Source organism: Callithrix jacchus, chromosome 6 (assembly GCF_049354715.1).
Source record: "Callithrix jacchus isolate 240 chromosome 6, calJac240_pri, whole genome shotgun sequence".
Lineage (NCBI taxonomy): Eukaryota > Metazoa > Chordata > Mammalia > Primates > Cebidae > Callithrix > Callithrix jacchus.
In genome coordinates this window covers 27980649-27995446 of record NC_133507.1, presented here as the reverse complement: position 1 = coordinate 27995446, position 14798 = coordinate 27980649, and positions in this window count along the sequence as shown.

Sequence of the window (14798 nt, the reverse complement as noted above, 5' to 3'; positions counted from 1 at the left end):
CAGATAGCTGAGGGGATTCAGCAAACAAAATTCCCGTGGTGTGGCAGCAGAACTTATTTTTGTGTGTGCATAGTAACACTTTAAAACAATTGTAGAAAAAAATCATCAACTATCACTTTCCCTTCTGCTCCATGCCTTTGAATTCTTGTTCATATGCCAAGGTGGGTATTTTCTTTGTTGCAGTGGTAACACACCGTATATGATTCCTTTGCGGTTTTTGTTAGCATAGCATATCAGAAATTTGTTTCTCTTTCAGATACTAGTTTCATTTTAGTGGTCCAGAAACACACCCCTTTAAGTGAATACAGCATATTTTTCAAAATTCTTTTCTTAACACTGGAAACTTGTTTCTATCATAGCTAAAGTTGCCACAGACACCACTAAGGAGAGGTTTTGGAATATGTCTCTCTTGGCTTCCTAGTCTGACTTTTAATAAATCAGTCTTAAAATTCTCAGCAGCCCTGAATTGGCAGCTGGTATGGACATTTCTTGCCTGGCACATCTGGAAAGGAGGAGCTGGTTTGTGATTGAACAGATATATTGATCAAAATATTGGCTAGCCAGGATCCACTGCCCATTAGGAGAAATCCCCAGCTTGCCAGCTCTGTGATCTCTTTCCAGGGGTCATAAGTCTCATCTTACCAGGACAGAATGACTTCATTAATAATGGTGACCCAGTCTGATGGGGCCATTTTCTTCAGCTCCGTGGTACCATAGAGATCTTCAAACACCTTGTGGAGTTTGATCTGTTCATGGCAAATATAGGGCTGAGGGGAAAACTCATTATGCAAATAATCTGAGACATTGAAGGGCATTCAAATAGCAAATGGGAAAAATGAGACTAAATCTAACAATAGACCTCTGAGTCTGAGTGCCACAAATTCACAGCAGTCAGCAAGGCTGGCTGAGACTGTGGTGGTTGGCTGAGGAACGTGGTGGTTCTGTCTTCTCAGCTTGCAGGAATGCCCAGTCTCTAGGACCATGGACTCCCAATCGTGATATGGTAAAAGAGGCCATTAGTGTCCAATATGACCCCCATCCCTCTTCTCAGCATTCTCACTCCATCCATTTGGACACAGGGGAGGCCTATGACACCAGCCAACAATGAGCCCTTTCCCCAGGGGATCTGGACAATCTCTACCTTCCCAGGGACTTGTAAAGTTTTCCTTTACACAGGCAGCTGCCAGGCATCACATGTGCAACACAGACACCGTGAGCCCGCCTGGCCTTGTTCCCCCACAGAGAGGGCCAGCAGGCTCCAACACAGGTGGGTACTCAGTCCAAGTTCCCTTCTTGGCAGGAGGCGGCTCTCATCTTTTCTGCCCACTCAGACGTAGGGATTTGAGTTGCAAATATTGTCAGGTCCATATAGTTTAATGACATCTCACCTCTTAACAATCACAAGAATGTAAAATACGCAGTTTAGGAAGCTGTCAGCATAAGCATCTGTCTACTGAATTGAAGATAGTTCCAGGCATCACTGTAGGATGAGTCTTGTTAACCAAGGTTAATAATCCTTTATAATCAGCACCATATTTCTCCACTAGGGCTGGGCTTAGAAATCAGCTGTGGCACTTGTCAAATATGTGGGTCCTGAAGACGGTCTTCTCCTCCAAAGCTGCAGGTCATCCTGCTGAAGTGGCTTGTGAGTGTCTGACTCTGTGTGGTAAATGTCTCCTGAAAGGGCTTCCTCCTTGGCTAATTGGAGATCTCCTCCCTGGCCATCTCCTGTGTCTTCTGTCAGCTTCCCTGCATTCTTTTTGTGAGGCTGCCGCAGCTGTGGTTAGAAATCCTCCGTGTGCTGCGGCAGGACCAGAGTTTCTGTTTTGTTGTTTGATCCCCTCTGCAGTGTGGGCACTTTACTCTTCCATCTTTAAAAGCACAGAGCAAACACACACAGCAGGGTCAAAGGGAAAGCAGCCAGGCTCAGAGCTGTCATGAGGCCTGACCATCAGCCTATTTGGTTTGATGCTCTGAATAAAAAGCTGGTTCCTGGTAGATACAAAAGTACACGTTGAAAATGCTTGCAGAGACTTGAAAAATTGCTGCTTCTTAAGGATTTTGAATGTTGGCTTGGCATCGCTGTTGACACAGTTTATCTACAATTTCCATGAAGCCACATTTTTACTAAGCGAAGATAAACTTTGGTCCAGTTATGGAATTATCATCCATTCTAAATGAGCGTCATCCAAGTTAATGAGGTTTTACTATACTGCGGAGCGCAGATGCAAGGACTGTGAAATGGTAGAATTAATCAGGTGATTCTCCCAGGAGATAAAGGATGGTAAGGCTGTGAGTTATTTATGAGAATCGGAGTACAGAGCCCCACTGCTCTGGTCACACACAGCTGCATTTAGGTAAAATGCAGAATTGCAGACTAGAGAGAAATTTAGACCATCTTGCCCAGATCTTCCATTTATAGGTAAAAAATTGAAACTAGAGTGGTGAAATGCTTGTTCAAAGTCACGGAACAAAGCTAGTAAGAGCTAAAAACAGAAGTTAAGTAAGATGTTTAGGTGTAAACTGTCTTTTAAAAACAACACTGTGGTCGGGTGTGGTGGCTCACGCCTGTAATCACAGCACTTTGGGAGGGTGAGGTGGGGGGATCATCTGAGGTCAAGAGTTCAAGACTAGCCTGGCCAGCACGGCAAAACCCGTCTCTACTAAAAATACAAAAATCAGCCGGGGGTGGTGATACATGCCTGTAATCCCAGCTACTCGGGAGGCTGAGGCAGGAGAATCACTTGAACCCGAGAGACGAAGGCCGCAGTGAGCTGAGATCATGTCATTGCACTCCAGGCTGGGCAACAAGACAGAAACTCTGTCTTGAATAAATACATAACCCACTGCTTTGAAGATTGGTTTAGTGGCATGTCAATGGTGGTTAATGGTGGTTTAGCAGTCCCCTGCATCCACAGTGCCTATCCACAAACTTCATAGAAAAGAAAATAATGTTTTATAAACTATTCACCCTTCTAAACCACATGGGGTATTCTCAATGTTGAATCTGTGATGGGTGCTTGAAAGATGACAGCAGAAAGCCACCAAGCAAAGCCCTAAGATAGCAGAGGGAAGGACAACTGGGGACACCATGGGTGAACAACCTGGGGCAGAGAAATGGGGAGAATACTGAGGATGGTCTTTGTCAGAAGGTGGTAAAAACTGGGGACAGGAGGGAACCCAAGAGTAGCAGTAGCAGCAGAAATGCTGTCTCCCTCCAGCTGGAAGAGTGGGAGAACGCATCTCCCCTGGGAGAAGAGGGGACAATAATGCCCAGATGGACAGCTGCCCTAGAAGCCCAGCCAGCTGGCTTCACTCCACTAGCACAGTGCATTCTGCAGGGATGGTTCCTCCATCTCCTCCCAGCCCAGCAGGAGATCTGCTAACTGAAAGTCTTGGCTAAGAAGACGAGGCTGAAATTAAAGCCAGCAAACATTTGCAGAGAGCGAACCTCATGTACAAGAGTCAATTCATCCAAACAAAGGAAGAGTTTCATTCTAAAGGAACACATCGACCCTACAGAGACTTCAGACACAGTGTGATGGGTGTTAGTTTATGCCTCGGCCAAGCCGTAGGTTACCCTTCTTACCTATGGCGGGGATGGAGAGCAGTGGCGAGACCTCACAGGAAACCTGGGAGGCAGAGCATTTCCCGCCCCAGGATTATTCTCAGACTGAGCTGATGAAGTGGGAACTAACTAATCACGGGAGTCCTGGAATAGTTTCTGCTGTCCTGGAACTCTCAGAAGCCTCATGACTCAAGATAGTCTCCACTGATATTTAAACTGAAACAGACAACCACCAGTGTCAGATGGTGCAAAACTTCAAGTGAGACCCGAGTGGGCTTGGACTTTGCAGTTGCAGCCTGTGACTGTCCACCGGCCAGCTGTGTAAGTGTCCCCCAGCATGCCCTCTAGAGATACCAGGTTTCTTTATCTACAAATGACTGCAATTGGAAGCTAGTAATATGTAGCCCTTTTTGAAGAGAGAGCTTTGCTGTCTCCATGCCATAGCCTCACGTCCTGTCTCCCCCCTCCAAACAGCAGATAGTTAGGACAGAAGAAAGATATTTTATAACTAAGAAGATCTTGGAGATAAAAACATGAATGCTAAAATAAAATGTTCAACAAATGAGCTGAATAGAATGAATAGGATTGAAGAGTGGGTTAGTATGACTGGACGGACGTATTCTCTCAAATCATGGTTAAAGGAAAAAAAAAAAACACATAGCATAAAGGGAATGTTCAGAGACATGCAGGATAAATCCAAAGGTCCCCAAATCTACTTAATAGCAGTTTTAGAAGAAGAGAATAGAAAGAATGGCGGTGAGAGGAATACAAAATCTGAGGAGAAAGGCTTAATTGTCTACAGCCATAAAAAGATCGAAAAGACCTACTGTTTACCAAGCAGGATGAATCAAAAAGCAAATCAACAAACAACACCTGAACAAATTGTAGTGAAAATTTGAAACATCAAAGAGAAAGAGAATTCTTTACAGTTCCAGAGAATAAAGATAGACTATTTATGTATGAATGAGAATCAAATTTCTCTCAGTTAATGCTAAGTGGAAAAAGACAATGAGGAAAAATTTGTAAGAAGCTGAGGGAGGGGAAAAATAAAACTTTGGATGCTAGAATGTTACATCCATTCAATTATTATTCTACGCTGAAACAACTCCCATCCTACAGGGAGAGATGGATATATACGTTTTTAATAAGGACTCAGATAATTTGCCTACATCATTAGGTAGTGTTGGGTATTTTATCAAGCAGTGATTCTCAAACTATCTGATGTGAAATATGGCTATTAAAAACATTTCCAATTTATTCAAATCAATGCTTTTATACAATAAAATAAAATGAATTATTAGGTAAATAATTACAGCAATTGCAAATTATTGCAGCTATAGACCTGGGGGGAACTTGGTTGCCCCTCTAGAGATACCAGGTTTCTTTTTTAAATAGAAATGACTGCATGTGGAAACTGGTAATATGTGGGCACTTCGTAAATTCGTATTGAGTAAACGAATGAAATTGTAACCTCCTGAGAACTGAAGCCTGGTTTCCTAACCCTGATTGATAAGAGGCTAATTGCTTGATGGCATGTACGAACCCACCTGAAAAGGACTTTTATAGACAAATTTTTTTGACCTGTTCTTGCCTCAGTTTATCGTCACCTCTTTTAAACCAAAAGGTCTACAAGGTGTGGTCACTGTGTTTTTTGGACCATTTCGGGGAGATGGTGGATATAAACAAGCCAGTGATTCAGGACTTAATTCCCTTCATGTTGTGTTTTTTTGCTCTTGCACCAGAGTATGAAATCGCTTCCAGGAGCTCCAGCTCTAAGCTTGAAAGAGTCTGTATGATTGTAATCACATGGTGATGACACTCAGAATCTAAACTGGGCGTCTGTTGTATTCTTACCACTCAATTCCTCTTTCAGCAGTTTAACAGATACACGTTAGAGTCTTCCATTTTATGTGGAATTAGATCCTCCTCTTCAAATGCTGTAAGTGACATCAGTTAAAATAAAGCTTGAATAAACTATTAGAAAAAAGGAATAAAGTAAAAATATTATAGTAAGAAAATAGACACACAACAATGTAAGCCAGCATTGTATATTATTAAATTCAACATACATAAAATTACTCTGTCAAAGTGCTATGGAAGTTTCTGAATGCTTACTCTGACTTGTGAATTTCTGCTGTTGTGGGCAGGTAGCAGTCTGTGCGTCAGCACCAGCCTGGGATGATGACAGTGACCTCCTTATGGAGGCCTTCGGGCGGTGACCTGCCTGAAGATTTACCCAGAGTGAGCAGCAAAGGAAGGAATTATCTCAGGTTTTCTCCCTCCAGGTCCAGGAGGTTTTTGCTTCTGCATTTTTGCCACTGCATCTACCTGAAACTGGTCTCTCTCCTTTCGGCCACAGCAGGAAGGTGGTCCCTGAGGTGGGCAGCAGGTCTCTCCAGACACAGCAGGTCAAGCTCCAACTGAACACCTCTTGATTTCAAGTTCTAGGGTACAGGGATGCAGAGGTCATGCCGCCTCCTCCTACTCTTAGAAGTGGGCTCCAAAGGGACAAAAGCAATACAGAATCCATCTTTGATAAAACACGGAGTAAGTGAATGAGGGAGGGCTTCCAAAGGCAGTGAAAGGCATATGAATGTGAGGAGTAAATGAAGACTCCAAGAGTGGACACCTGCCCACAAATCCCAGGCAAAGCGAGCACTTCTCCCGAGAAGGCAAGATAGCCTCAGCCCCAAACCTGGAAATGCCTTCTTTGGAGGAATGGGGAAAGGGTGGCTGGCCTGGTGGTGGGAACTTGCCTGAAGCTAGTTTGACATGGAGAGAAACAGTGGGAATTTGAGTGGGTGGAGACACATCGTATATGCAGTCAGCAGCCTGTTGTCAAGGTGAGGTGAGGAGACTGCACTGTGAGCAGCTGGCAAGAGCTGGCCTCTGCAAAGGGAAGGGACTAAATGAATGTTGAAACAACCCCCATTCCCAACATCTCACCTCATATGACCTTGTGAACAGAGAGGGATCTGCCAACCTCCAGTGAGGCCCCAGACCCCATTCCCAAACCTTCAGTGAATAACTTTTCTTGGAGTAAGTTCTTACTTGTTCACAGTCAGGAGGCACCACTGTAAAGCATCCCCTCCCAGTTAAAGGGTTCAGCTATTCAGGCCGGATGCAGTAGCTCATGCCTGTAACCCCAACACTTTGGGAGGCCATGGCAGGTGGATCACTTGAGGTCAGAAGTTCGAGATCAGCCTGGCCACATGGTGAAACCTCTTTTCTACTGAAAATACAAAACATTAACTGGGCATGGTGGTGGGTACCTGTAATCCCAGCTACAAGGGAGGCTGAGGCAGGAGAATCGCTTGAACCCAGGAAATGGAGGTTGCAGTGAGTTGCAATCAGGCCACCTCATTCCATCCTGGGCAACAAGAGCAAAACTCCATCTCAAAAAAAAAAAAAAAGTTTTCAGATATGCAGAGATAGCATCACTCAGAAACGAATAACAAGGAATGTAAAAGAAAAAACACACAGCAAATGAAGAACATTCGCTGGAAAAACGTTGCCACAGAATTGTGCCAAGTATGTGCCACAGTTTCAAAAAGCATCATGAAGCCACCACTTGTATATAACTGAAGCTTAAAGAGCAGATAAGAGAGGGAAGTATGGCCGAGCCACAGCGGAAGGTGAAAAATGGGCAGGTAGAACAAGAGGAAATAAAACGATTGCAGAACTGAAGTCTCAACTGGAGGAGTGTGTATATTGGTGCAACCTCAAGGGAAGGTAAAATTTCAATATTGACAAATTAAAATTTCATATGTCCTTTGATTCAGCAGTTCTACCTTCTCCTACAGGCATTTACTCACAAATGTGTGAAATAGTGCGTTTGAGTCTGTTAATTGTACTGACACTTATAACAGCAACACGTTTGAAATGACCTATATATATTCCCTCATGCTCATTAAATAAATCACAGTTATATCTACAATGAAGTATTAGGCAACCATAAAACATAAAATAACTGCGTGTGACTCTACATGTATCTCAAAATAAAAAGCTTAAAAATAAGGCTGCCTTATAAATACTGTTAGTAATCTCCAAAATATTAGTCAGCAACAGACTATGCTGAGCTGCTTTTATTTTCTCAGTCTATCTCTGGAGGGACATATAAGAAACTGGTAAAACAGTTGTCTCTGGACAGAGAAACTAGCTAGTTTCGTTTGAATGCTGTAACATTTTATACCATTGTATTATTACCTATTCAAAACAATAAAGCTATTTATTTAACAATAACCGACACTCCTGTGATGCGTTTATGGACCATCCTCTTCAGCGTCCCCACAGCATCGTGCACTCCCTGGTCACCTTGAGTTATCAGGACTTTCTTAGGATCTGCCTTTCCCAAGTGGACAGTGAGACTTTTGAGGGCAGAGGCCATGTGTCTCTCATCTCAGAACGGTATAAACATTCAACACACAGGTTCTAGAACCTGGGTTCAAATCCCTGCTCCAGCTCTTCTTATCTTCGTAACCTTGGGGAAATAACTAAACCTCTCATCGCCTCCATTTCTCATCAGTAAAGTGGGAAATAATGGCGTGACCTGCCTTGTAGGATTTTTGTAAGGATTAAGTAAGATACGTCTCAGAACAGATACCTGGCATGCAATTGTTAGCTTCTGTTGTCATCTCTGCATTTGGATGCAGCTAACAGAGGGCCTGACATATTGGTGGCACTGGTGTTTTCGCAGAATGGATAGATGCATGCCACCCTGTGGTCTGGTGCTAGCCAAGCTCTCTTTCTTCGGCTTAGCTGGTAGAGAATTCTGGATGATTCAAGCTGTCCACCACCCTGACATTCCTGACATCATGAAGGAGGTGGTTATTTCCGTGGAAACCTGGAGGCATGCCCATCGGTGCCGACCCTAAAAATATTTTTGTTTATCTCAGGGATCCAGATAACTCCATGGAAATAATGAGAATCTCAGAATGACTCTGAGTTACCAGACTTTCAGATAGAGAGGCCAGGCTTTATCTGATCACAAAATAGCACCTGAAGCTCCAGCAATCCAAGCCTAGCATTAATGGATTTTTCTTAAGTACCCTTTTCGATCGAGTTTCCTTTTATTGAACTTTCCTTTTCAGGTGATATTATTTAGGTATGCTGAATTGAGATCCAATTCTTTCTGAAGTTCAGTCTAGTGTGGAAAATGTTACAACAGCATTAGAGAACTCCCACTCCCTGGAAGACCTGGTGAAGTCATTTCATTCACAGTCCTGTGGCCCCGTTCTCCCATCTGTCTAGTCATGATAAAAAAAAAAAACAACAAACCAAATCCCTGCTGCAGCATCAGGATATTACAAGGTTAATGCTAAGCTGGGGCTGGGAAGCACCCAGATAAGATTGCATCAAAGCGCAGAGATGATTCTTTAAACATGTGCTGAGCACCTATTAAGTGCTGGGTCTTGCATTCAGTTTTAGAGACTTGGAAATGGAGGAGATTCATGTTTGGTCATTTTTACCAGAACATGGAACTCACTTAGCAAATGTTTCCTGAGCCCCTACTATATTTCAAGCACCGTTTTAGTGCTTGGGATTTATCGTTGACCAAAATCCACAAAAATTCATTGTTTTGCTTTCCAGGTCACTTGGATGTTATTGGATGTTGGACACTGTGAAGAAGAAATAGAATGGAGGCCTAGATACTTCCAGGATGCAAGTTTCAACATTCATGTTTCAACAAAAGCAATGACATCTGTAAGTTATCCAAGCATTACTGTGCAATTATTGTCTCAAAGAGGAGGAGTCATGGTTTTTTTTCTTTTTAATTTGAGACAGAGCCTCACTCTGTCACCCAGGCTGGGAGTGCAGGGGCAAGATCTCAGCTCACTGCAACCTCCACCTCCTGGGTTCAAGTGAGTCCCCTGTCTCTCCTACCGAGTAGTTGGGACTATAGACATGTGTCACCACTCTCGGATGATTTTTGTCTTTTTGGTAGAGACAAGGTTTCACCATGTTGGCCAGGCTGATCTTGAGCTCCTGACTTCAGGTGATCCGCCCATCTCGGCCTGTCAAGGTGTTGGGATTACAGGCCTAGCCCCTGCACCTGGCCCATGGTTCTTCTTTAACAAAGTATATAACTGTCACCCCATTTGAACACTGTAAGTGAATAGGCAATGAGGATGGACGGTGCCACATAGTGATGCCCAAATGATATTGATTTCCCACCCACCCCAGTGCTAGGACAGCATCTCTCATTCTTCCCTCACCTCACATGATGGAATTAGGAACTCAAACCGTGGACAAAGCTCCTTTCCACTCTCCACTGTTTCCTCCTTTCTCCTCCTTCATGGAAGCTCATCCAACAACCTTCACTCATTCGGAGGTAAAAATTGGCAACCAAGGCGACTGGGGACTCTCCTCCACATACCCCCACATCCAAGAATCCTTGAACGTCGCAGTGGCAAAGTCTCTAGCAAACACGTGGTGCAGCCTCCTCAGGTGACAGCTAAGGAAACGAAGTCCAGCGACTGCTGCGCGTTGGCCAAGGTGCCAGAGCCAGACATAAGGGAGTCGGGCCTGAAACCCCACCCTCCTGCCTCCTTGTTCAGTACACCACACATTAGCCCCTGTGTCGTACAACATGGCCCTGTATCCTGCAGAGGAGAGGGAAGCATCAGGAAGCTCTTGCTGCCTGGTGAGTTCTGTCTCATCGTGGCTGGGCACTCAGAGCTGGACACTCAGAACTGGACACTCGGAGCTGGACACTCGGAGCTGGATCTCAACCCAGCTGTCCTGTCTGAGACCTCCAGGGCATAATCATTTCCAAGAGTCGAAAGCCAGCCTCTCATGCACCAGTCAGGAATCTGCGTTGCCAACATCAGGCCCTGATTCTGGTGTGCTTGGGGAGTGAAGGAATCTATTGGAAGGATGTCAGGAGCTGACAGAATCAGTGGTGGGGCCAGAGAATCAGGATTGCAAAATACACAGGAACTGAAGGAAACTGGGGTAGTTTCCTTCTCCAGAGGGCTGGAATCACTGCCAAGGTCATGCCACAGGAAGGATTTGTTTGGGCTCTGTTGCTCCCACTACGGGAGCACCCTGGACTATTGCACCCTGGATGCCACCACCACTAGGGGTGGGATGACTTTCAGACTGTCATCAGATTATTTCACATCATCCCTGGCTTCAGATTCACTGCCTCAGGCAGAAGCATGGGGTTGGCCAAGCTCAGGCCACCTGCTTATGCTGGTGCTGTCAAGGCTCAGGATAGGGGCCCTTAGAATTTCACTATGGCAGCTTCCATCAAAACAGGAAGAGAATTTGGAATCTAGGCAGCCAGAAAACAAAAAATCGAATATCCTCTGCACCTGGCAAACAGACCACCACAGCAGCCTCTGCTTGGAAAGTCCATTTGCACAGCAGGAGAGTAGAATTCAGTGGAGCATGGCTTAACTGAAGCTGTACTATGTCCAGCCTGGCTCCCTGGGCCCAGCCTTGTGAAAGGGAGCATGGGAACTTCTATACTCTCCTTGGTCTAGAGAGGCCCCTAGTCTCCAACCTGACTCAGGGAAGTTCCTAGACAGCATAGAGGTGCTCTGAACTCCAGGCCATATTTTAGGAAATTTAGGAAGTATTGTGAACACTGGGCTGTATTCATAACTCATTTCTAGTTTCAGATTCATTCATAATTCACAGCATCACTTAGAAGTTTACAATTCCCAGGGGAAATAGGGGAAGGACAGCGGCGGGTGGGGAGTTGGGGAGAGATAGCATGGGGAGAAATGCCAGATATAGGTGATGGGGAGGAAGGCAGCAAATCACACTGCCACGTGTGTACCTATGCAACAATCTTGCATGTTCTTCACATGTACCCTAAAACCTAAAATGCAATTAAAAAATGAAAAAAAAAAGAAGTTTACAATTCCTACAGTTTGACCCAGCAATCCCATTATTGGGTATATACCCAAAGGCAAATGAATCATTCCACCATAAAGACACACGCACATGTATATTAATTGCAGCACTATTCACAATAGCAAAGACATAGAATCAACCTAAACACCCATCAATAGTAGACTGGATAAAGAAAATTCCATATGCACCATGGAATACTATACAGCCATAAAAAGCAAGATCATGTCCTTTGCAGGAACATGGATGGAACTGGAGGCCATTATTCTGAGCAAACTAATGCGGGAACAGAAAACCAAATACTGCATGCTCTCCTTTATAAGTGGGAGCTAAATGATGAGAACACACAGACACTAGGAAGGGAACCATGGAGGCTGGGACTTACTAGAGGGTGGAGAATGGGAGGAGGGAGAGGATTAGGAAAAATAATGGGTACTATTTACTTCCTTCCTTCTTTCCTAGTTTTTTCCTTCCTTTTTTCCTTCTCTCCCTCCTTCCTTCCTCCCCCTCCTTCTTTCTTTACATCCTTTCTTCCCCCTACCTCCCACCTCTCCCTCCCCACCCTCCCCCCTCCTTCTGTTCCTTCCTTCCTTTTTTCTCTCCCTCCTTCCTTCCTCCCTCTCCTCCCTCCCTCCTTCCTTCTTTCCTTCCTTTCTGATTCCTGGATGATAAAATAATCTGTACAACAAACCCTCATGACATGAGTTTACTTATATAATAAACCTGCATATGTACCCCTGAACCTAAAATAAAAGTTAAAAAAAAAAAAAAACAAGTTTACCATTCCTTCTGGATCTTATTTTTATGATTGGCAATCTGCTAGTATCAGTCTCTACCCATTTAACTCACATCAAAGGGTTAGAGTTGGGGAGTGTTTCTATATTCCACTTCACTTCAAATCTGTGTCTCATAAACCTATTACTGTAGCTCAGGTCCTGCCACTGATAAAATTCCTCTGGGAACAGATATTATATTAAGTTTTTCTCTGGGAAGTGAAGTAGAGGTTAGAAGCAACTGTTGTACTGCCTGAAAATTGATATCTTAAATGATCTCTGAGATTAATTTCTGCATGATATATATCCTTTTAAGTGCTTGTATAAGATACAGGACATGTGAGGCTTAAGAGGATGGGATCCAAAAAACTCTGGGTTCAGGGTGAAGTTATGAAGTGCTGTCCTGGCAGGTGATAGCATTGGAGTACCCAGGAGAAACGGGTACAGGATTTTTGGGCAGCTCAGAGGAGAATCAGAGAGTGAGCTGCTAAGCACTAATCATGGGGTACTCACGCCAATGACATGATTTAAAAATTTGTGCTGCTTGCCATTTTGTCAGCCAGCAAAGCACCGTCTTCTCTTAGGATCGAAAAGGAGATTACAGCTCAGACTTTCAGCCCAGAGGGGGAAACAGTTTTCTCATGCCCAATTCCTTGTTCACTGGTACAGTGAAGCTTATGCCTAGATGGCAAGATAAAAATTCCCTCCCGGGGAGGACTCAAGATGGCGCTGTGAGAACAACCCAGGATTGGAGCTCTTCTCGTTGAATCCGCAAACGGTGAGTCAGAGCGGCATTTCCAGACTGATCTTTGTTGCCCACAGAATGGGGAAACTCCCAAGTATAAAAAAGACACGGGACGCCAGGCAGTAGGTCTGCCTAGCGAAGCCGGCAGCCGGGGCGGCGGCGGCCGGCCCTACCCAGCAATCCCCACAGGGCGCGCTTGTCCGGGTGCCCTGTTGAACCGGCAACCTGAGACTTGAGAGGGCTGGACTTGAGACTGAACGAGACTTGGACAGTAGGCCAGCCCAGGGGATTGCAGGGATTGGGATACCCAGTGGGACGAACAAAACCGCGATTTCAAACTATCCCGAGCAGACGGTCCGAGACGCTCTGTGGGGGAGGGGCGTCCACCACTACCGAGGCAACCCACCCCAACTGAGACACACGCCCACTGCTGACGCAGCCAGCCGTTGCTGAGGCAACCCGCTCCAACTGAGATACACGCCCATTGCTGACGCAGCCAGCCGTTGCTGAGGCACCCCCGTCCCTACTGAGATACACGCCCACTGCTGATGCAGCCAGCCATTGCCGAGGCAACCCGCCCCAACTGAGATACACACCCACTGCTGATGCAGCCAGCCGTTGCCGAGGCAACCCGTCCCTACTGAGATACACGCCCACTGCTGACGCAGCCTGCCATCGCTGAGGCAACACGCTACAACGAAGAGACTCCGCCGCAGGGCGTGGCGGAGACCACAGCAGAGCCGGCAGGAACAGCGCGAATCACAAAACAGCAGGGCGGACCCTCGGCAGCCAAACAGTGGCTAGTCTGCCTTCTAGCTGGGCAGGACACCTGATTGGACATCCAAAAGTAAAGCCCAAACCCCTCAACACAGAGCATTTGAGAAAAAAAAAAAAAAGGGTTTTTTAATGAGCTCTGTTGCAGCAGAATAAAACATAGCAGCCTAACAGCCCTGAATGAACACCAGAGTGCACAGCTCAGCAATTAAACCCCTATAAAGTACAAACTGTCTCCTCAAGCAGCTTCCTGACCCCTCTATATCCAAAAGACTGACATTAGGCAGGCATCATCCTGGGACAAAGAGAGCAGAAAAAGAAACTGGTAGCATCCCTCGCTGTGCCACAGCTACTAGAGGTGCACCCCAGACAAGCAGGGTCTGGAGCGGACCTCAGCAGTCATACAGCAAAGGGGCTAGACTGGTAGAAGGAAAACCAAGCAACAGAAATACTTCATCATCAACATTCTGGGTGTCCACTCAGAGACCCAAACGAAAAGTCAGCAACTACGCAGACGACCAGCGGACAAATCCACAAAGATGGGAAGAAACCAGTGCAAAAAGGAGGATAACACCCGAAACCAGAACACCTCACCTCCTAGAAAGGACCAAAACTCCTCACCAGCAAGGGAGCAAAGCTGGACGGAGAATGACTGTGACGAAATGATGGAATTAGACTTCAGAAGATGGATAATGAGAAACTTTTGTGAGCTAAAAGATCATGTATTAAATCAATGCAAAGAAACTAAGAACCTTGAAAAAAGATTTGAAAAAAGATTCGAGGAAATGATAACAAGAATGGATACCTTAGAGAGGAATATGAATGAATTAAAGGAGCTGAAAAACACAATACGAGAACTTTGCGAAGCAAACACAAGTTTCAATAGCCGAATTGACCAAGCAGAAGAAAGAATATCTGAAGTCGAAGACCAACTCAATGAAATAAAACGAGAAACCAAGATCAGAGAAAAAAGCGCAAAAAGGAATGAACAAAGTCTCCAAGAAATGTGGGACTATGTGAAAAGACCTAACCTACGTTTGATAGGTGTACCAGAAGGGGACGAAGAGAATGAATCCCA